At 47.8% G+C, this 22,136-nt stretch overlaps 1 protein-coding gene across 2 annotated transcripts in view; it reads right to left on the bottom strand.

Moving 5' to 3' along the window:
* The window catches only part of LOC105702214 (serine/arginine repetitive matrix protein 2), a 259,375-nt gene that overhangs the window by 12,508 nt on the left and 224,731 nt on the right, over positions 1–22,136 (bottom strand). The window lies entirely within an intron of this gene.

The following is a 22,136-nucleotide window of genomic DNA, read 5'->3' as shown; positions in this document are numbered from 1 at the left end:
GTCTCGGTTATTGCTTGGCTATTTCTTTCCTAGAGGCGGCAGGCATTTCCGACGACGTGCTCCAAGTACCCGGGAGAAATAATGGCCGATTCCCGTCTCGAGTGCTCGAGACAACGTGCTCATCGAAAGCCGATTTGCTTGGGAGCGTGGCTCAACGGTGGAGGGAACTCGCTCGGCTGTAATCGGCCAAGTGCAAAGCCGAGGAGGGAGTCATCCAGGAGAAGGTTATCAAGGTGCAGAGAGGATCCTCGGAGATGCCACACCGACGGAAATGCCGAACGGATCCCGAGCAAACAGAGTGAGAGGGACGAAAGCGATACGCGCGGAGCAAGAGAGCAAGAGGCAACATTAATCTTCATTGTCTTGCATTTGTCTGCCTTGTAGGAGGAGATCCGAGGATCGCGCGTTATTAATCTTGCGATGGTCGCGCGTTGGCGCTGATAAGATCATTACCAGGACACGCGAACCGCAGGATTTCCGGTTGCTCCCGTTTGTAACGGCTCTCTGCAAGCCGGTCGGAAATGGTCGGGGGATGGAAACGATGGAACGCATTAATTGAATCGTAACAATGGCGGACCGCTATCCCTTGCACTGAGCGTCTATTCATCGATTTCTCTCAAGATTCAACCGAGGAATTAATTTTTTAATTTAGGATAAAGACCGTAGATCCTCCCTTTGAATCATTTCATCGTTATTTCTGTATCCGCGTGGTTAATTTTTAGAGCGCGATGTGCATTATAAGGATCGGAAGAAAGCAGACATGCATTTACGGTACCATACATTTAATGAGAGATAATGGGCCACATGTTATACGACTTGCTGTCACGAGTCAATTTTTCGAAGGACGATTCAGTGGTTTGCTCATCATCGTTACAATGTTCGTCCATCACAATGTTCATCTTCGTTAATAAGTGTATCCTCTCGGTTGAATATAAAGTGCAACAATTGGTTCACTTTGTACTTCTCTTTGTGTACCCACGCTTGACTAATAATGCGACATCGCGGTGTGACCGAACCGACGTATAAAGATCGACTTAACCCTTCTGGATGCAGTCACGCATACTTTAATGCACTTTAGTGCACTTTAATGTACTCGTTTACTTGGTCGTCGAAAATTCGGTCCTAACTCTCCCACGCTCCTTGCACTTCATTTTATTACTTTTCCTTCACACCTCCGAAACTTTTCCTCGTTAACCATGATTACCAGTTATCGACGGATAACTAGGCACTTCATCTCCACATACTTCAATATCTCGGGCAATTCTTCACCCATGAAACTCTCATAAGGTTCTTAATGCGGAAAAAAAATGGCAAAATTTGAGAACACTCGAACAACAGTTGCCTTATCCATAATAAGACGCGATAACGAAATAATTCCCTGTATTTTTTATTACGAAGGTGAAAATGCGATTTCAAATTGGCACTTTTATCCACTCCAGAGGATCCCGACGGAGGCCGGAAAAATATCAGGCTTCGATTGGGATTATTTGTCGCCTTCACTGTTACGCCACCCTTATCACCGCCTGATTGGAACCTAATCAAGCGTTCACACATTTCCTGCGCGATCGAAAGAAAACACGCCAGCCCCTCGCGAGAAATAAATTCTTTATGGCGCGACGGAATTCTCCCTGGGTCGCCGATTTTTCTTGGCCCACTCCGTGACAAAGGTATTAATCAAACTCTCCTAAACAGCGAACAAACGTCGGATCCCAGAGAGAGACCAATAAGTTGGAGTCACACATTTATTTCCAAAGCGGCGTTTAATATATCAAACTCGTACAGCCGATATTAATTATTTCCGCCAGGTAATTACGATTTTATTTCCGCGAGGGCCGCAGGATCGATAATCGAACGCAGATAAATCTTGGGGGATATTACGGGGTGGGGGTCCGTGTTGTCGGTATACATCATGGAAATTTCTGAAACGGTCCATGCGGTCCGCCGGTACCGTAGCTTAACTCATTAACTCCCCGTGCTTCCTCCCGACCTCCTCCGTTCCCTCTCATTGCTGCGGCGGGTTTCCAGGCGTTCGCCTCCTGCCACGGCGCAGCCGACCTCGGCCATAAAACCGCCCTTTAACCTCGTTCCACGGGGGTGGCTCCCGTATTATCCGATGAATTAAAGTTTCGCGCGCTTTTAATGCCCTCGCATCGAGCGTGCTTCAATGGAAAGTCCTAATTTCCTTTCCGCGCCTTTCCATCCCTTTCATTGGATCTATCATCGGTTCGTCTTTTCCCTAACATCGAGTAAGCGATGCCTCTCTTCGGGGTATTCACTTAGGAAATCATGGATTTTAACCCTTTCGTTACCTTGGACGAGATATCTCGCGACCCAGTACTGGCCGATTAACCCTTTCGTTACCTTGGACGAGATATCTCGCGACCCAATACTGGCCGATCAACGCTTTTGACGAGATATCTCGCGACCCGATACTGGTCGATCAACGCTTTTGACGAGATATCTCGCGACCCGGTAATAGCCGATCAACGCTTTTGACGAGATATCTCGCGACCCGATAATGGCCGATCAACGCTTTTGACGAGATATCTCGCGATCCGGTAGTAGCTGTATTTATTTCTTCCTTTTAGCTATACGATTAGAATTAGTTATAAAATATATTCATCTAGAATGTCAAAATATTGGTGCTAGAAAGCTAGATTATCGTCAAAAGTGTTAATCCGCTACTACCGGATCGCGAGATATATCGTCAAAAGCGTTGATCGGCCAGTATTGGGTCGCGAGATATCTCGTCCAAGGTAACGAAAGGGTTAATACTAGGAGTCACTGGAAATCGTCGGAAATCACTGAAACATCGCCACAATATTAAGGCCGACTGTCACTCGTTACCAAATCGTACTGTCGCTTATCATACGAAATCAACGGCAATCGGTACTTAAAGGAAATCGTTTTCATTTCCGAGTGAATCGGCTATTACTTATCCCTTTTAATAATAAAACAAAAATACATATTTTCTATAACATAAATTATTATCCTTCATGCAACTCGGAGGGGTCGAAATACGATTTCAAACTTCGACGGGCTTTTCTTCGAGGGCCCCTCGATGTATCCGGCCTCTCCTAACAGACCTCTCGTTTTTATCGATCTCGGAAGGTCCTTGAACTAGTATCAGCCAAGGTGCTTTCTCGGCGCGATATATGTCGAGACGTGTTCACGGTCCGCCGAGAATATACTCGACGCCCGGACGCCATTACTCTCGATATACTAAATCCTTCCTGGATGCGAGCGTACGCGATACACGCACTCCGGAATTATCCCGAATCGATTTCCACGGCCATTTGGTTTCTACAGATTATTTTCAGGATTTCCACGTAAATATCTTTCGCGGGCGCGGTAGTAACGTGTACTTGGAAATCCAGGGGATATTTCCCACTCGACTCGGAATTGCGTAAAGGCGTTAAATTAGCAGATACGTGACGGATACCGGTACTCGGCCTAAGCCGTCCGTTGTTAGGAAACGTACTACGCGAGGGTTAATCCTTACCGTAAATCGTTCACACATAACCATTTTACTAAGTAATAAATATACCCAATATAATTTAACCATGAATTTCCGCGATACCCGATCACGCGCTTCCCTTCGTTAAATTCGCTAAATACCGCTTCAAACTGCATATTCAATATTTGCATCGCAGTAACGACCGAATCCACGAAAGCACGGATTTAATATCAATTGCTTGCACCTTCGTAATAGTCATTTTTCTGCGTTAAATACCTATAATTTAATTTCAGGGTGAAATTAAAAATTGGAAATCAATTTGTTGTTTCAGTCGGTCTTTTCCGTTGCATCTCTCTCCTTCTCTCTCTCTTTTTTTCTGAAACGATAACGTTAAAGCGCAAAGCCGCTCCATTACAAGTGCGTCGATGCGTTCAATTGCATTACCGAAGCCGCCGCGCGGAGAGATGCGCCTTCAAGGAATTATTCATCCCCGGCAACTCGACTAACGTATCCCGGTGTAAATTTAATAAAGGTTTTTTCTCCCGCGCGCACGCGACGCGCAGATGGAGGGAAAGAATACCGGGAACATAGCGTATAGGATAAGGTGCACGGCGGAAAGCCGTAAACGTACGTAACACACGGAAGCCATAGGGCAGCGAGAGCCGACTATGGTTTGCGTGGAAACGGTAGCGGGAATCAATATCGTGCACCCTTTCAGACCGGGAACCGCGCGGGGGTGTTGCCCCACGGTGAATTAGCGATGGCAAGAGTCCACATTGCCTGTTAAACCCACGTGGATTCCTCTCGTTCCCGCTTTGAGAAGCGTTTCTCAAACGAATGGCTCAATAAAACCTCCCCGTGAAGCCATGGGAAGGAGAGCGTCATTGGAAACGCGGCTGATTCCTGGATTAAATTTTCTTTTTCAACATTCATTCGTCCTACAAATTCGGTTCTTTGAATCGTACACGAAGGGATGGGTGCAGGTATTCGGAGGAATTCAGGAGAATTTATGGAAGGGTTGTTGGATGGACGATAAGTCATTTATTTAGGAATTTACATGACAAAGCGAACGGGGGAAACGAGGATAATTCCCGTGGGCGTTATCAATTTCCCGCATGGCCTTTCCGTGCGATTTAAGTCGCTGGCACGTTTCACCGATTACTCGGCAGGCGCAAAAAGGCGGCTTCTAAACCAGAAACTTTTTTATTACGACTGCGGTCCTGCGTCTCGTAACAAGTTATTTCCGACCCGTTAGCGGGGTAGACCGAAGTTACGCCGGGCTACGTGTAAACCCAATAAAATTTGGTTTATTCATGGTGAAAGGATCGCATTTTCGAGGCGTTCGCAGCCGATCTCAAGAAAGTTTCTCAATTTTACTGGCAGCCATCGCGGGAGTTTCCTCCGGAGAAATCACGGCGGGCTGCGGAATAAAGCTCGCGAAATATGTCGGCCTGGCAAACTCATTGAAAATTCCTTTCGGACCGGCTTTAAAACTGCCGGCTATCGACCGACCCTTCGTCGATTATACACTCTGCGTCGGGGAGAGGGAGGAAAGGGGGAGGGAAACTTTTAAAATGGATACAAAACCGCAATCTCACCCCGGGGGAGGATTCCGAATCCTGCGTGATTTCCAACCCGAGGAAATTGCCCCGAGAAACGCGCCTTGAAGGTGGAACTGTCAACGAAGCTGGTGCTTTAAAAAAAGAAGTACTTAAAATGTACCAACCGTGACAGAATTTATTTCCAGCTCGGATTTCAGCGTTTCCACCGGTGGATTTAATCGAGAAAAATTCCCCTCGTTTATATTTCAGTGCCTTTTCCTTTTCCGCTGATAATACAGACCGCTGCGTAAGATGCGTGTTTTCCGCCACGAATCCTTTATAAAAAAAATAAAGCCATTTCGCGGTTACTTCGTGACTATTTGCCGGTCTCCCGTTTTCGCAAAGTCGTTCCCTAAGGAGCGTTAACATCTTAAAGGGGAATGTCTCTCAGGATATTTCATGCAAAGCCGGTCGGGATAAAGAAGCGGCCAGAGATTTAAAGAAGATCTTCGGAAAAGGGAGCAAGAAAGCCCGCTTTACCTTCTTGCCGCTCAACCCAAAATTCGCGCGTCTTTTGCCGCTTTCGTGCTTCCCCTCGGCACGTCTCTCCACGTCTATTGCCTTTTATTTATGTCGCCCACAAACGAGCCAAGCATCCGCTTTAACGCAATATTCTGTTTAAAAGAGAGCCCGAGTTCCGGGGAAAGAGCAAAAGAAAGAGAGAGAGAGAGGGAGAGCGAGAACTCTTGGTTAATGAGCAAGCATTAGCTGCTTTTCTGTTTCCGCAAAGCGTTACCGTCAACCGGCGTAAACCGTACGTCGCAGGATAATACCGCTTCGAGTGAAAATGAATTTTTCCCCGTGTGAACGCTCCTCTGAAGGCTCGTCCGCTCATTGATGGCCACAAAAGAGCGTGCACGGAGCGTGAGGTAATTAAATTTTACGCTGCAAGAACGGTGGCATTACCGACGAGGACTTATAATTCTCAACGGTAAATATGTGCCCTTTCGGCATCTTAAATCATTTTTTCCTTAGCTTTGTAACGTGTCGTTTTCAACATTTCCCTGCTTTACAATCACACCATTTCGTTATCAAGTGAGTTTGCAAGCCTTCGATCGTAGGTCGCCACTTTGAAGAAGTGCATCCTTGGGAGAATGCACCAAGGTTGAGACGTCTCCATCAGTTAACGAAGACTCGTAATTCTCAAGGGAAACGACATATGAACCTTCGGCATCTTAAATTATATTTTCGCAGATTTGCAAATTATAGTTTTCTACATTTTCGGTGCCATACCCGTCACTTCGCGGTCGATTGTATTTGCGAGCATCTGTTTACGGGTTGTAACTATAAAAAAAGATGCATCATTTGGAGAATGCCTCAAGGATGAGACGTCTCCGTCACTCGACGACCATCCTCGCCGGTCCCGCCTCCACGAGGTGTCAACCCGGAAAAGCCGTTCCCTCGGGAGCGGTGAAATCTTAAAGGGGGTTGTCCCCGGATATTCCTCGCAGGATCGAGGAAAAGCGCCGCGAGATTTGCAGAAGAGAGTCTCCAGGAAAGGGGAGACGCAGAATCCGATCCGAGCTTAAAATCACGTCTCGTCGGTATTCCCGATAATCCGAACAGAGGGACAGAGAGCGGCGAAGATCCGGAGAAAGCGGGAGACGGAGATGTACAAGAGCAGCGATATTGGAATTGCGAGGTACGGAATAACGACTCGGTGTATGAAAACGACGCCAATCCGTCATCCGAGTTAATACCGAGGGCCTTCCCTCTAGCCATCGACACGACAGACACCAGAGAAGCAATTAGAAGTATAGGAATTAATTACGCCAGCCCGATCGCCTCTTAACCCCCCCGTCTGTATGTATCTTGCATAAACGCGATCCGCAAACCGTGGCATTCCATAGTCAATTAAACCATCGGCATTACAGGCACCTTACACCTCCGTTTACATGGAGCCGCACTCGGGCGATGATCAAGCCCGGAACACCGAGGCGCAATAACGGTGTCCCCTGTCAAAACAACGACGTTTGCGCACCTGACTCCCGGCGCACATTATGAAGACATAATCGGGCACCGAGGTTTGCTCGTACTCTATGGCCATTTCGCCATTCGGTAGGCCGGACATTACGCGAGGTAATGTCGTTGTAACGCTGTAACGCTTATTGTTAGGAGAGCATAATCCCTTTGAACAACACGCGACCGCTCGTCGATATGCAACCGTTGTCGGGAAAATTGGTTCGCATCGGTACCCTATTTTGGCGGGAATCGATTTGCACGCCTCGCGTCATGGAGCCCCAATATACAGCGTGAATGCTTGCCAATCGTCTCTCAGGCCGAACCATTTTTCGTTTCTTGTCCCGACCCTCCGCACGACCTATTTCGCTCAATGCGGCTTACGTATGACCTTATGCTCCAACAAACGACTCGGGAGTTCATGTCGATTTAAAGGATCCGCAATGCCCTCTCAGATTCCAGGATGCCGCGGAATAATGGATGAGACGTGGCTACTTTGCCTCCAGCCTTCGACGCTCCCGCCGATAAAGGATCGATGCTTCGATGCGCCGGATTTATGGATCCCCGTCGGCGGCGATTAGACGCGTCTGGATTTTCGGCAGAGTGATTTATTAACTTTGTAATCGTTTTAAATCGGATCGCCTCGTCTCGTGGAAAATCTTCTAAATACCAGACCGGTTGACTCGTCCGTTACTTGTGGATTTTCAATTTTTTTTTCAGGCACCGAGAAGCTTCACGATATTCACGCATAGGCAGAAATAGGGAATATATCAACGATCGGATTTACGATTCAATAAATTGAAATAAATTTAAAAATTGCCTTGTTCCTTTGTTTTTTGTTAGTCAACCCAGTGTTTTAGTTTTCAATTGACCGTGGAATTTTCTGTACGTGCTCTGTCTATCATTACGTGTTATGTCCATCATTTATGCACGTAATAAATACCCTAGGGGATCGTGTCGGGAAAAGTGGATGACGATTTCATTTATCAAACGTCAAGTGTTAATTGTGTGCAAATGTTTACAAGCCGGGGTCATAACGGCGTTAAAGAGCGGCCGCAACCGTCGGCAGCGCGGCGTGCGGGATAGCGCCGTTAAATCGGTCAACGTCTCGGCTTGGCAACGATTTCTCGGCAATCGGGATCGCCGGCAAGGTCGCGAGTCGTTAGACCGATGCACGGGACCGTAAATCATCGTCGTCGACAGGCTTCGGCGCAGTTAAGATGCAAATTCCTCGAGAAACGAAACGCTCCCGGTGTCGGTGAGTGTCCAAGCGGAGGAAGCAAGTTAACGCCGAGCTGCCGTTAACGACGTCCAAGGGACGTAATAGGGTCGGGGAAGCCAGGATCGAGAAAAGGGGAGGACAGCTGACGTAATAGTTTACGAGATTGAGGGAAAAACGGAAAAGCGGAAAAAAGGCGAAAAAAGTTAAAGCATCGCGGTTAGATAATTAAAAAAAAATAAAATAAATCAAATTCAAACAAAGAACGTGTGCGTGAAAAATGTTCGGGGTAGCCTCTAGAGAGTTACATAAATCTTGAATTGGGGTATCCATTTGGGGGGAATTAATTTCGAGGGATATTGCTTCCGGTATACAAGAGATGATCGAAGAAGTAATTTAACGTAAAGAGAGTACTGCTAACGAGGTTCGTCAAACGTAACAGGGTCAGGGAGCCAGGCTTAGGGGGAGGAGGGAAGACGAGAAACGCGATACCCTGGGAAGAGGAAAAGGAGTAGCAAAGTGGCGGAAAAAAGGAGAGAAAAGGGCCAGGGGAGGAGGAATTACGCGGGAATTCCGGTACCGTGACCGGATCGGCTGGGGGGGTTTCGACCGAACCGGGAAATCGTTATTAAGGAGACGTTCTTTTTACTTTGGTCTTCCTTTAAGGTCGGATCTCGGTCGCAATTAAGGAAATCTCCTGCCTGGGGAATTAAGTGTTACCGGGAAGGCAAATCTCCCCGGAAAAGTGACCTTGCGGTGAAATCCCGGATCTGGTAGTCGTCCGTTCATTCATTATTCATCCGATCGGTTTTGCGGTACAAATTTGCATCCCATTCTCTCTCCCGGTGTTGCGTCACGTAGGGTAATGACTACAAGATCCTCATCTGCATGAAAGGGCGCGGAAAAAGGCGCGAAAGGCAATAATCGGGACGACACGCGGCGGGGTTAAAAGTTAAACAAATATCTCGACCGACTTCCCACTCGCTCAGGTGGCGCGTGATTCATAAGTGTGAGAATTTACACGCCGACGCGAACCCACCGGGGAACAATGGGGCGAGTTGTCTGTCGGCAATGCGAATGATCTGGCCCTGGTCTATTATGCAAACGATCGATCAACCGATCTATCGATCGCAAGGGGAACAAATAACGAGATTATCCGGGAATTAGTCGAACTGAATAGAAAGGTGCTTTTCAAAGGCACGCTCCAAACGCACCGCGGATGACGTCAAGAAATCCCTCTAGAAACTGAGATGTAAACCGAATTAGGTGCGTAAAGCTGGCACCCCCACCTATACAAAATTCAAATTTCCTTGTCTTAAAATTTTGTGCTCTTTATGTGCTCTTTATGTGCTACATTCGCAAATTTTGTGCTAGCTCGGTTTTTGGAAAAAAATTCTAGCTAGCACAAAATTTGCGAATGTAGCACATAAAGAGCACAAAATGTTAAGACAAAGAAATTTGAATTTTGTAAAGGTACGGGGTGCCAGCTTTACGCACCTAACCGAATTCATTTCTGTAATGAAACCGACCCTGGACGCTTTCGAAATTATACCGGCGATATACAAATTTTGGCGATTCGAGAGAAATTTGGAAAATTCAGTTTTACCATTATTTCCCGCATCGACAGAACTATAATAGCGGGGACAAGTTTTGCAAGGGTCGGTCCGGAAAAATGCCCTCGGATCGCCGCATCCGGAATTCCGCGACAATAGTCCTGGAAGCGAGTCCGAGCCAATAAATTAGCCGCAACCGCAGCCGCGACAAGAAACTCGAGTCTCACTGTCGGATCGTCCGTCCGCGAGTTTTTTAGCCGCGCGATTCGCGACCAAAGAGGGAGAAAGAGAACGAGAGAGAAATAGTCCGTCCCACGCGTTACCGCAACTCCGAGGAATAGGAAAACGAGGAGAACGGCGAGTGCTCCGTGGCATTCCATCAACCGGCACCTTCTGCCTCTCCTTTATTCATAACGGTAAATTATTCACGGCGGAAAGTCGCTAAAGCGTCGGCAGGTCGTCGCCGTCGGCGCAGTCCTTGCACCTGCAATTACAGATGCACTTGTCGTAATTTCTTGGCCGGCGCGTCGCGCCAAACAACAGGGACGAATGCAAAGAGACAATTTCAATTAGCGTCGAGATGAGCTCTAATTCCCGCGCACGCTGCCGACAATTGAAATTTAATGATCCGAGAAATCTGAGAAACCGGGGGATAATTTATTTAAAGCTGACGCCGCATTAAGTTGAAATGGAAAAAGGGGAGAACTTTCAGTTCCGAAAAGCGAGGGTACATTTGGAGAGCCGGGAGTTTTCGGGTCTGACTCAGAGTTTGGGAACTATCATTGAAGCGGTAGTTTCTAACTTTAATTACTACTTGTTGCTTTTTTCGGACATTTAAAGGCGATGTCGGCGCCACGTTTGCATCCGCTTTTAAGGTAACGGGAATCTTCCTCAAAGAACTCGTAAACTTCCGGCGCGCCTCGCCGTTCAGTTTGCGAGTTCCTTCCCAAAGGAAGTCCGCCAACGAATTTCGAGACATTTTACGCCCAGCGAATGGAAATCAAGAGTCGCGGGAGAAAGCTTTGAATTTCTAGAGTCAAGGTATTCCAGCAACCATAGTTAAGCCGGGGCCATTAAAGCTCCATTATTGCAGCCTTAGCTACCCACTTTGTCTCAAAAAGAAATGCATGGATTTTTCAGAACTTCGAAAACTTTGGAAAAACTCCTTCACTCCTGCGGATCGGAAATTTTTCAGGAAGTGGGCGAGCGTTTTTCGGAGCGTTTACATCCGACGAATTGGGATCGAGAGAGTTCCTCGGTCTTCGAATTCGATTCCGAATTTTGGAAGTGCAGTATCGGGCAAATGGTTGGACGATTAAAGCAACGGCGGTAGTTTGGACGTTTTAATTACCAAAGGGACTCGTTTTAAAAGAGCGCGGCGGGCATCCGAGTCGCTCGTTTGCGGTGCCTTATACTCAAGCAAAAGAACGAACAAGGAACGAAACGGACGGGAAGGAGAAACAGAAAACGGCGTATAGCGAAGTTCGTGAAACTTGTAGCCGAGAGGCTCGTTCCCAAACCGCTCGTTTCCTTGCTGAAGGAGCGGCGTCGCGACGCGCCGACACGACGATTTATGAATGTCGACGGGGTTAAGAGCCGAACCCTCTTCCAGTCGGCATACTGTTTCCCCTTTGCCCCTTTATCCCTTCATCCCTTGATTTAATCCCACCCCGACTTAATTCAGGGCGGCTTCTTCCATCTTTAAATTCCATAAGAAATAATCCGCATACATTTCCCCTCTAAAATAGTTATTACCGGCGTAAAAATGGAAAGGTGACGTGCGTGAAACGGAATCGGGAATGATTTTCCTCGCGAGCTTGGGAACACCGAGAAGCATGCTTTCGCTCTGATTATTCTAAACAAAATAACATTTTACCTCATTCCGCCAGGGGAATTCCCTCTGACACGCTCCCGGAAAATGGTTACTTTCGAGGCCGGACCCACCGAATTTGCATAAATTTTGCCGCGATTAACGTGGAGTGGCTTTCGTATATGAGTCAGAAATTCTGAAATGGGAATTCTGAAGTACCTAAATCCTGATTCACCGTTCCAAACATTATCTTCCTTTTCTCGAGTCGTTTGTCGGTTACTCACCTCTTGATATTAAGCATCCAATGGTGGGTTTAAATTTTAATTATAATCATTTCGGGGTAACATTTTAATCGCGGTCTTCGCACGCCCGTTCGAGCTATCTCACCTATCTCGGGGTGAAGAGTCACGGATAGAACGGAACTGCCGAGAAGTGGAGGCTCGAAGCAGAAAACGACATATAGCAAAGTTTGTAAAACTCATAACGAACTACACACTTTCATGCTCTCCCCTTACTTCCGTCCTCCACTTCCAGGTTCCCCTTACTTCCGTGCCCCTAAACTGCTCGGCTCGTTCCCTTAACAGAGGAGCTGTGTTACGACGCGCCGGGACTGCGGTTTATGAATGTCAGGCCAGGTTAAGAGTTGAACCCCTTTCCAGTTACCACCTCCTCTTGCCTTTTATCCCTCTATTTAATCCTACACACGTATATAACTATCCGCAAAGAGCAATTCACGCGACGCAGTTTCCGCCACTTCTGTTCCCAGCTTCCCACCCAGCAGGAACGGTTCCTCCCCGTTTCTCGGATGTCGTTCCCCCTCGATTTTTCTTCCCCTCGCCCATTAAAAGTTCCGACCCACCCCAAGCTTTGATTTAAGGTGATCCGTGCTCGATGAAGCTCGTGCACCCGATAAAAAGAGAAATTCTGCTGCAGGAAATTCTCCGGATAATTTTTCCGAGGAAATTTTCAGCTCCTCTTATGTGCAACGACCATATAAAATGTACGTGGCCTAAGGGATCCATAACGTTCTCAAGCCATTTTCACGTAGGCGTTTCGGGTCACGTAAGTACACCTACGACTACATGGACGGAGGTTAATACTCCGAGCTTGACCCGAATCTGCTGAGCTGGGATGTTCTGGACAAAGTTTCGGAATGACCGACAATGGAATTCCTCTGTTGGCTTATCGTCGCACATTTTTAATCATACACACGATCTGGAATTATGGATAATTTATAAACTGCACCGTTGATATGCATCTTATATCCTCGTATCAAATTTGGATTTGTCATACGTGCTACAATGCATCGTGATTGTACGTATAGCACGTGTATGCAGGACGACGGACGCAGAAATGCCGCTAGGCATAAGGGAATGTACGCGATGAGGGAAAAGTCGCTCTTGCGAAAATTATTCCGGTTGCAGTACAACGACCGAGTGGAGTTAATGAACAAAGTCTGCGGCTCGGAAATGGCGAGGCAGAGGTGTGATCCTTCTGCGGTTGCAAAGTGTCGGCCTCTTCCTTCCGCGGCGGCGTGCGAGATGATTTTTTTTTTTATGTTTATTCACGCGGAATGTTTATGTTTTAAAAAGGAAGAGGCAAAGAGGAGAATAGCGGGAATAAAAGCGAGAAGGAATGACGGAACAAGGCTGGAAGAGGAGGACGTTAAATTATCCACACGGAATTACGAGATGGAAACCGGCGATGTTGAAATTCTTTCCAAATCCTTTCCATTCACTCAGGGTTTTGTCCCTACATTTTGTATAAACGGGAGGAAAGGGAAGACAAAGAATGGTCGTGAATTATAGAAATTAAACGATTCGACGTTGAAAGTAGGGAGGTAAGTAAATTTACAAAAATCGCGGACGAAGGGACCGCCATTTTTCTGGCGCTGCACTTCCGAAAGATTGCCGATTATCAAGGCGTCCTGGGGGCTGATGGAAAAACACACATCCTCGAGGATAATCCCGACGTTATTTCCGCGCGGTGGAAATGCGGAGAGCGATGAGCAAGCAACTTTAAAAAATTCACTCGTCGGTATAAACGCCGCAGCGACGAAGCCGGGTTGCGCGAACGCCAACGCTTGACTTTCATGAGCTTTCGAGTAACACCAAAGACGCCTCTCTGCGGATACTTGGTGATTTCCGTGCAAATTAAACCACTTCAAGATAATCGTCAGCTAGCGGCAAAATGGGTATGACCAAAATTTTCATCACAAGAGAACCTACAAATTTTTCCCTTTAGAGTAAAAAGGCTGCATAAAATACCGATACGTATGTGCCTCTTTGAACCCCAAGAATGGCTCGCCATAATTGTCAAGCTGAAAAATTGCAATTTCATTTCGCAATGAGAATCGCTATTACCGATACGCTACCACCGATAGTTTGCTTATCGAGTCACATCATGTAGCGGGGATTTCCATGCAGATTAAACCACTTCAAGATTATCGTCAACTAACGGCAAAATGAGTATGACAAAATTTTCTTCATGGTAAAAAAAAGAAAAAGGAAGAATTTTTCCCGGTAAAGTATAAAAGCTGCAGAAATTATCGATACATACGTGCGTATATAAATTCCACGGATGGCTCGCTATAATGGTCAACTTGGGAACTTGCAATTTCATTTTGTAACAGAGGTCACTATTACCACCGATAGTTTGCTTTCGAGTCGTGTTATATAGCGTGTGCAATAATCCACCCGATTCCCGCCACTAGGTCCCCATTAAGTCGGCAACAATTTCCAATTAAAATGTGTTAACTAACTTCCCCGCGAGCGTGTTTACCTGCGTGCAATTGTCCGCCGGTCCAGATCTGCGCATATTTCCGTTATTACTGGGTATACCTATGTACTTCCGTGCCCGCGTGCAGGTACATAATGTAGACTCGCACACCCGAGACGAAGTTATACTTCTCGTTTCCGATGAATAATTAGATCCAAGGCCAGGGGGAACAATGTCTCGCCTACATCGCGGATTGCCGGCAGGTGCTCCGAGGTAGTGCAGTTTTCTTCGAGTGCAGATGGAAAGTGCCCATGTGTCGAGTCTTGCACCGATTACTTGCATCGGTGTTGCACCTCTCGGGCATATCTGCATTTGCTCTCATTACGTCAGTCCCTTCGCGTCTATTGCAACTGTCTTACGCCGGTGCGCGATCACAACCACCGATTATTTCTGAAGTAAAAGATCAGGGAAATATCTCCTTACACTCCAGAAATAAAAGATGCTATATAACGTGGTAAAAGAAAAAAAAAAATTAAAAAATCACAATAGAGGTGTTTGCATTATTTCTTCCCGTCTCGTCTAGGTCGGAATCCGGTAACGAATCGAAAATAACGACCCATCATCCGGTGTACCCGGTGCATACGAAATTCCAACGCGGCGGCATTAGGTGGCGAGCGGTGTAAACGCGACTTGCGGAGATTGAAACGGAAAACGAGCAGGGGGAATATTTTCTATTAAACGGAGGAGGGAGAGGGGCCGCGTTTAATAGAAAACCGCGCGATAAATTATCGCGGGGATAATTATAGCCGACATAATTCACTTCCATCCAGGATACCTATGCACCCCGCGGGAGTAGCAAGGTGTCGGCGATCTTCCATAAGGAAGCGCGAGACATCCTTCGATCTTCCCTTTTCTTTTCCGCGAGCGGCCTCGACGATTTTATTGCTCGTCCTAGGCGACGTCCGCTTTTCCTCCGGGAACGAAAACTCGCGGAGCCACCGATCATCCCGAGGGAACGTCGACTCTTCTCAGGGATTCGCCCTCCCAGAAAAGGGGACGGAGGTAACGAAAGGACACGCGCACGCTTCCCCAAGGAAAGGATACGGGAATCCGGAAGAGGTTTTGCGGGACTCGGCGGAGAGAAATGAACGCTCCCTTCGACAAATGGTTAGGGCTTCTTTGGACCGTCCATACTTTATCATCCTTGCAATTGGATAACTTGGATAACTCGGATAACTTGGGTAATGTACGGAAGACGTACTTTGCGCGTTACTTGGGTACGAGTCGCAGGCAACTCTCGAGATGCATACACGTTGAGCGGTGATAATTGAGGGGGATTTTTCAGAGGATCCGAAGGAAGCGCCATTGATCATCCCAGGACGCGTCGCGACGTCGCCCGGGAGGGGGAGGACGTAACGAGAGGACACCCACACTTGGCCACGGGGAGAATAAAGTAATCCGGGAAAGGTTTTACCGAGATGACGGAGAGTCTCCACGCGGAGAAAAATGAGTCTTACGGGAAACGTATTATCGTCTTTATGGACCGGGGAGAGAGTCGCCCCTTTATGCATTAAATAAATGCCGGGTAATTGCCTCACTCGGTGCCCGGAGTGGCTAAATCAAACCGAGCGACCCACGTACCGTTTATAATCGGACAAGTTATCACCTTGCCGTCGTTAGTCACTGCCATTGCCGTAAAAAAACGCGGCATACCGTATCAAGAGAGGCAGGGGGTCAAATTGATCGATAATCGTTGCGCGTAAACGCAACACCGTGGCCCGCGATACTTTTTCACCCCTCGCGATATTCTTGACATTGTTTCATATTAGGCGCATATTGCGCACAACGGATCGGTTGACGCGCGAAGAGTAATCCCGCGCAAAGTGGTCTACTTTTGCGCGCACTAACGTAAACAAATACCTCATTTCGCGCAGCAATTTTTCCCCGTTTCCGAGATAATTTAACACATTAAGCTAAGCGTTGCCCGCGGGACGGCGGTGCGCCTCGCTTTCACTGAAGAAATTATGCTCGTTCCATAAACCGACGGCAGAGAGCATGCACACCAAGCCGTATTCAATTAAATATTTGCACTCGGCTTAATTTCTTCCTCCTACCGGTATTTCTTTCGCTCTCTCTATTCCCGTCACCTCTCGTTGCGCGCGGAATAACGACGTCGCGTTACGCCGCGGGAAGACAAATCACCTGTACACATTACTTACGCAAACGCGATAGTTTTAATGCCTTCGATTATCGGGGGAAAGGTGCGTTCGACGAAAGGTCAGCATATGCTTTATTATTGCACCGAGCGCATTTACAAGCAACTTTTACGTGGGACGATTAACGGCCTATATAACGACAGTTCTGACGCTATCATATTGGGGTCTTCTAACTTCCTTCTCCTTTTTTCTTTCGAGAGAAAGTTTGAGATATTTGACGGGAGGATGGCGCGGAGGTGTTGGATAAATCAACTGGAATAGACCTTGTATGAATTACAGGTAAATTGTAGAGGATTCTTGGGTACGTATCGAGTGAAATAAATTTATCGAAAAAAATTTAGTTGGCGTCCTGACGCTTATTTCATTTTAGAGAGACGAGAAGAATCCATTGATATACATAATGGGAGGTTGTCGCGAATGCGTTGAATGATATCTGAAATAAGTCTTGCATGAATCACACGTATCGAGCGGAATGAATTTATTGTAAAAAAAAAAAACAAAAATAAGCTGGAATTTTAACGCTTAGTTAAATTTAGCGAGACGCCGAGAGTTCCCTGCGGAATCTCAAAGTGGGGTCCGCGATTTCACCGGTTTCATGTAAATCGGATTCGGGATTCCTGCGGAAGTTAATGGCACCCTGGAAGACGGGCTCTACAGGAAACGAAGGGGAGCGATCCCGGGGGATAGGTTGCCTCCTGGGGGAGGGGCTTCGCCAATTTTCCCAGGCTTTTGTCCATTGACCGGGCGAGAGGTCGCGGAATGAAGGCGGTTAAGGCAGACTTACACGGGAAAACTCAATTGCACCCTGGCAGGAAAAGTGGGACCTCGTGGACCGCCGAGGACGCGCCTGGACATTTGCCTCGTGCGGCCATTAAAACGGTAATGGATAGCAATTAAGTACGGTAAATTTAACACCGAGCCCCGGCAATTAACGAACTCCTTGCACTCGGTAGTGGTCGGTAGGCTCGGTTTCGAGAATGCATTACTATGCGCAAGCGTGCCGAAGACGCAGATGCAGATGCAGATGCAGAACCTGACCTACGGCAACGAAGGTTCCGCCGTTCATAATCGCCACGAGGTCCGGTATGTGCTTAAAGCCGATGCACGGGAAAGATGAGAAGGACGCATGTCCTTGCAATTAGCCGAAAGGCCGATGGAGATTTTATGTACGACATTGCATGGCAGAAAGGTTGCAGGAAAAAATTACTTGCGTTGGTACAGCGTTTATTAACAGAGCCGTATTTATTCTAATCAACATACTCGTCTTTCACTAACACCTGTCACGCGATCGTTATCTGAGTTTCGAGTACCTACTATTTAAATGCAGCCGAAGCGCCCCAGCGAAATCGAGGTTATATTCAGGAAAAATGAAACCGACATAACGTACGATCTTGCACCTGCCCTTCTGCAATGCCTATATTGATAGCATCGAGACCGCCGAGTGCGATAGCCAAAGTAAATTGTATTACTCCACCTATGTTTAATACGAGCTCGCTCGATTTCCCCGCGCCAATTAAGTGTTTTAATTGGCCCGGTGAAAACGACTCGATTGTTCAATGACAAATAAAATTTAATCGAACCCACCAGGCTCCGTTCGGTCCGAACAAACTATCTCTGGTAGAATTTCATTTATTTTGAAACGATAATTTTCGTTCCTCCAGGAATTATAATGGGATCACCTTCGGCATTATTAGCACGGAATCATCATTGCTCGTCGAATTGCCCATCGCATGTTTCAAGCGATCCCTTATCCCGCGTTATCGCGAGTTCCGCGATCACCTTATCACTCGCGATTCGCTTAGGTCCATAACAGAATTATTCGAGGAAACCGAGTAGGAAGTGTCGCGACGCCGGAATTGCGTTTAGGAGAGATGGGCCTCCATCTCTCCTAAATGTATGATGATGATGTATGATGATTATGGATGATGGGTGTATACGCGCGGATCGCTGCGGTTTACGCCGTCACCTAACCCAGTATGTCTCTTGGGCATCGCCGAGGGGATTATCGTGCCAAATCTGTTTCCGTAAGGGTTTAACGCCTTCGAGATCGACCATGACCTGTCCCGATACCGGACCAAGATGACCAAGAGGCGAGAGTATGGCATTTTCTGGATGAATAAGTGCTCCCAAATATTCTAGATGCATTTTGGATCCCTGCGGTTAAGATTTAAGGATTGTGATCGATGGGTCTTGTTCGGAATTTAATTTGAAATAAAAATGACCATTTTCGTCAAATTAGGGGGTACCTACCCCGTAATTTTCAAGGGGTCGCTTTAAAGGGCGACTCGCGGGGTGGGTGCCCCGCCGTATTTGGCGCAAGTTTACGTACACCGGGGTCGTTTTTCGGAGTATCAATTATACGAGTACAATGAAAGTCCGCCCCGAGTAAACCCCGCGGCCGAGGGGCGGTAACTCGTAAGCCGCCTCGCCTCCACCGCGCAAGAAACTTCACCAGTTCATAACGGAGATTTTGCATAGTTGCAACTTTCGACCGGAACTTCTTAATAACCAATTAGCCGGGGCTTACTGCACTCGGTGCATTTTTCTTATCTTTCCCCGGCACTTCCCGGCGGCCGGTACACGCCTTGCGAGCCATAAACCCGGCGCTTTAATAGTTTCGTCCCTCGTTCGGATCCTTGACATTCGGTCTCCTCGTCGCACACCCTCCATACATCTGGACTTAGTCACGAACGACCGGCTCGTAAAACTCCGACAATCCGGTAGTACGCATCAATCCCAAGTATAGTATAAACTTCATGAACCGGGCGATACCTCGATTACTAATTTAAAAATCCTCGGAAAATCCGGGCGGAGAACCGGGTCAAAAAGGAAGAAACACTCCACCGTTTCCTTCCTCCTCTGGCACAAGGTTCGCCATATTAGCGTTAATTTTTTATTTCGCCCCCGGCATGAATTTCCAGAACTCAGGGCGAGACCGGCCTCGGAAATCTCGTCGGATGATAACGTCAGAAAATCTCAAATCGGTCTTATCAACTGCACGAGTCAGTTGGGGATTTTTCGATTTTTTTCTTTCCCCTAAAATCGGACGCATTTGAATTTCAACGACTGGCAATTAATTACCTCGGTACTGTGATTAGGGCCGCGCCAGTGGCACGCTTATTGATTCCCGAAGTTCCGCGCCGTTAAAATTCCGCGAGCGTAGCCCGCGTTTATCCACGCGAGTGTTCCCGTCCACGAGGGGTAAACCAGTTCACGCGGACGCGTACGATACGGGGATGATAAACGGGCCCACGTCCCGATTAATCCCTTGCATTCCCTCCGGCCTCCCCCGCGTTTCAGCCCCTCTCGGCAAGGTATTCCCCCGCCACCCCCCGCAAAGCCCACCGTACTAACGCCTTCTCGGGGCACAAAAGCCGTCGTTAGTAACTTCGCCCCTTCCCCCGAACTCGTTCACCGTCCTCCCCTGCCGAGGCCGCGCCTCCACCCCCGGAACACCCGCGGCGCGTAACGCATTGTCCCAATTAATTGTACGACGAAGCAGTTTACCAAGTTACGAATTAACGGTATTAAAATTCATAACTTTCGAACGGGATAATTAGTCGCTCGTGGGCCGTCCCGCGTATCGCGGATTAAATGGCGGGGGTGGAGTACCGCAGCGAGGACAACGTATGTGTATCATGAAACGGATTCATCGATACACGAGCGAGTGGGGGGTGATTTAATCGATCTCAGGCGAAGGTACACCGCGAATCGTTTGATCGCAAAGCGTCATGGCCGACGCAGTTTTGGACATACGCCTCGTATAATAATTACTCCATTGTTCCGCGCGGTCGTCCCTTTTATCGCCCTCCCGAAAAAGTTCTCAGGAAAAGTGTTTTATGGTTATCCGAGGGTACGTCGTTTGATGTGAAATCACGACCCTCGGTTCCTTTTGCCCCCTGTACAGCGAGCTTAGGGTGGCAAGAACGCCGCCATCAGAGTCGACTGTCTCCGACAAGCCCTCGTAAGGGGCGCGAATTACGGGGCGTCCGATCGGCCTGCACTCGCTTGAGGTAAATGCACAATCCAAAAGTAATTAAACTGCAAACGGCGCGGCGAAGAAGGACCCAGGATGATGGGGGGAGCGGAGACGTTCCGGGGTGGAAGCCGCCTCTAATGGTGGCTCTCGAGTCGATGGGTCGGTCTCTCGCTTTGGGGGTAAATAAGGACGTAGTTGCGCCCTCGCGTCTCGAAGGGATGAGAAGATAAATTCCTCGACGCCTTTACTTTCTATCAATCCGCTTTTCTATTTTTTTTTTTTTTTCGGTGTATTTAGATATCTTACGGCTTTGTAAATTTAATAAACTCCGCAGGGGGTCAGATATGGAGACTAAGGGGTACTTTCCCAGGGGTGGAAACGCCACCCTGGTTCAGGGGGGCAATTCGAACGTCTATTAGGAACTCGCTGACAACGGCAGCCGGCTTAAGCCCGACTCTGACCGTTTTTGCTGGCTAAGTCGGACGACGGGCCGAGGAGTGACGAACCGTCCTCGCCCCGAAGTTTCCTCCTTCGAGATTCCCCGTTCGACCCGGGGAACCTCGTCGGGGCCTCGATCGATAGGTCGCAAGGAGGGTTAGGGCGAGGACGACGAACAGTAATCGCTGCTCGGCGTCCCGACGTTTTAATAGAGCCCAGGTTTATGTGGAACCGCCGTGGCCTGGGACTCGGCGCGAAGACAACCCTTCCAGCATCGCCGGGGGGGTAGCTGGCCTTCGAGGGTGCGGGTGCACATGGATATGTATGAGCATGTGCATTCATGGCTCGTATATGTACCTACTCGGAATGCATATTGCAGAATTTGTCGGATTTCTCGGCCGCGATAGAACGGTTTGAACTTTTATGCCGAAATGAAAACACTTATCTCATTAGGGGTGATTATATAAATCGAGGACCGTGACCGAAGTTTGATTTTTTATGACAGACTAAGAGCGCTTATCGCATTTGGAACGATTCCCTAAATCGAAGGCCGTGATGGAACGCTTCGATTTTTCTGATAAGCCGGGAGCACTCGTCTCGTTAAGGACGATTTAAAAATGATCATATCATAACCTCTCTTTAGCTCTTATTCCCCGAGAACGGCGCCCCGAGTGAGAAGAGATCGCGCCGAGCTAAATCGAGCCCGCTAAACACTCGCGTTTATCATTACGTCAAGTTATATAAAGCGGCCAGTGTCAGTGGGTCGACGGGGCGATAAAGTCATTATCAACGCGGGAGATTTCCAAACACGGTAGGCCGGATAAGCGGATCATTATAAGTGCCTGAAATCGACATCGTGTGACGATAGCCGAGATAATCCCGCGTGTCTTTTTTCTTGCGAGTGAACGAATGACGCGCGAGTACTCGACCCGCGTCGTCATATGACGCGATATGAATATTCAAGGAGGGAAATTAACGTCATTGACCTCTCCTTCGCGGTGGCAACTCCTCCCTCCAAACCCCCCGAATTTAATGAAATATCGATGTAAGGAAAATTGTCGATCTGGGTCGACACTAAAAAGCGAGACCAAAACGAGGAGACAAGAGACCGAATACGTTCCGATCGCCATCGATCGACATTCGATAGCCGGCCATATTTTCCCTCGAAAATTCCTCCCATTTTATG

The sequence above is a fragment of the Orussus abietinus genome, unplaced genomic scaffold (genome assembly GCF_000612105.2).
Source record: "Orussus abietinus isolate OABI.00-Male unplaced genomic scaffold, Oabi_2.0 scaffold116, whole genome shotgun sequence".
Classification (NCBI taxonomy): domain Eukaryota; kingdom Metazoa; phylum Arthropoda; class Insecta; order Hymenoptera; family Orussidae; genus Orussus; species Orussus abietinus.
The sequence above is the reverse complement of the archived record's forward strand: the minus strand, read 5'-3'. Positions and strand labels throughout refer to the sequence as shown.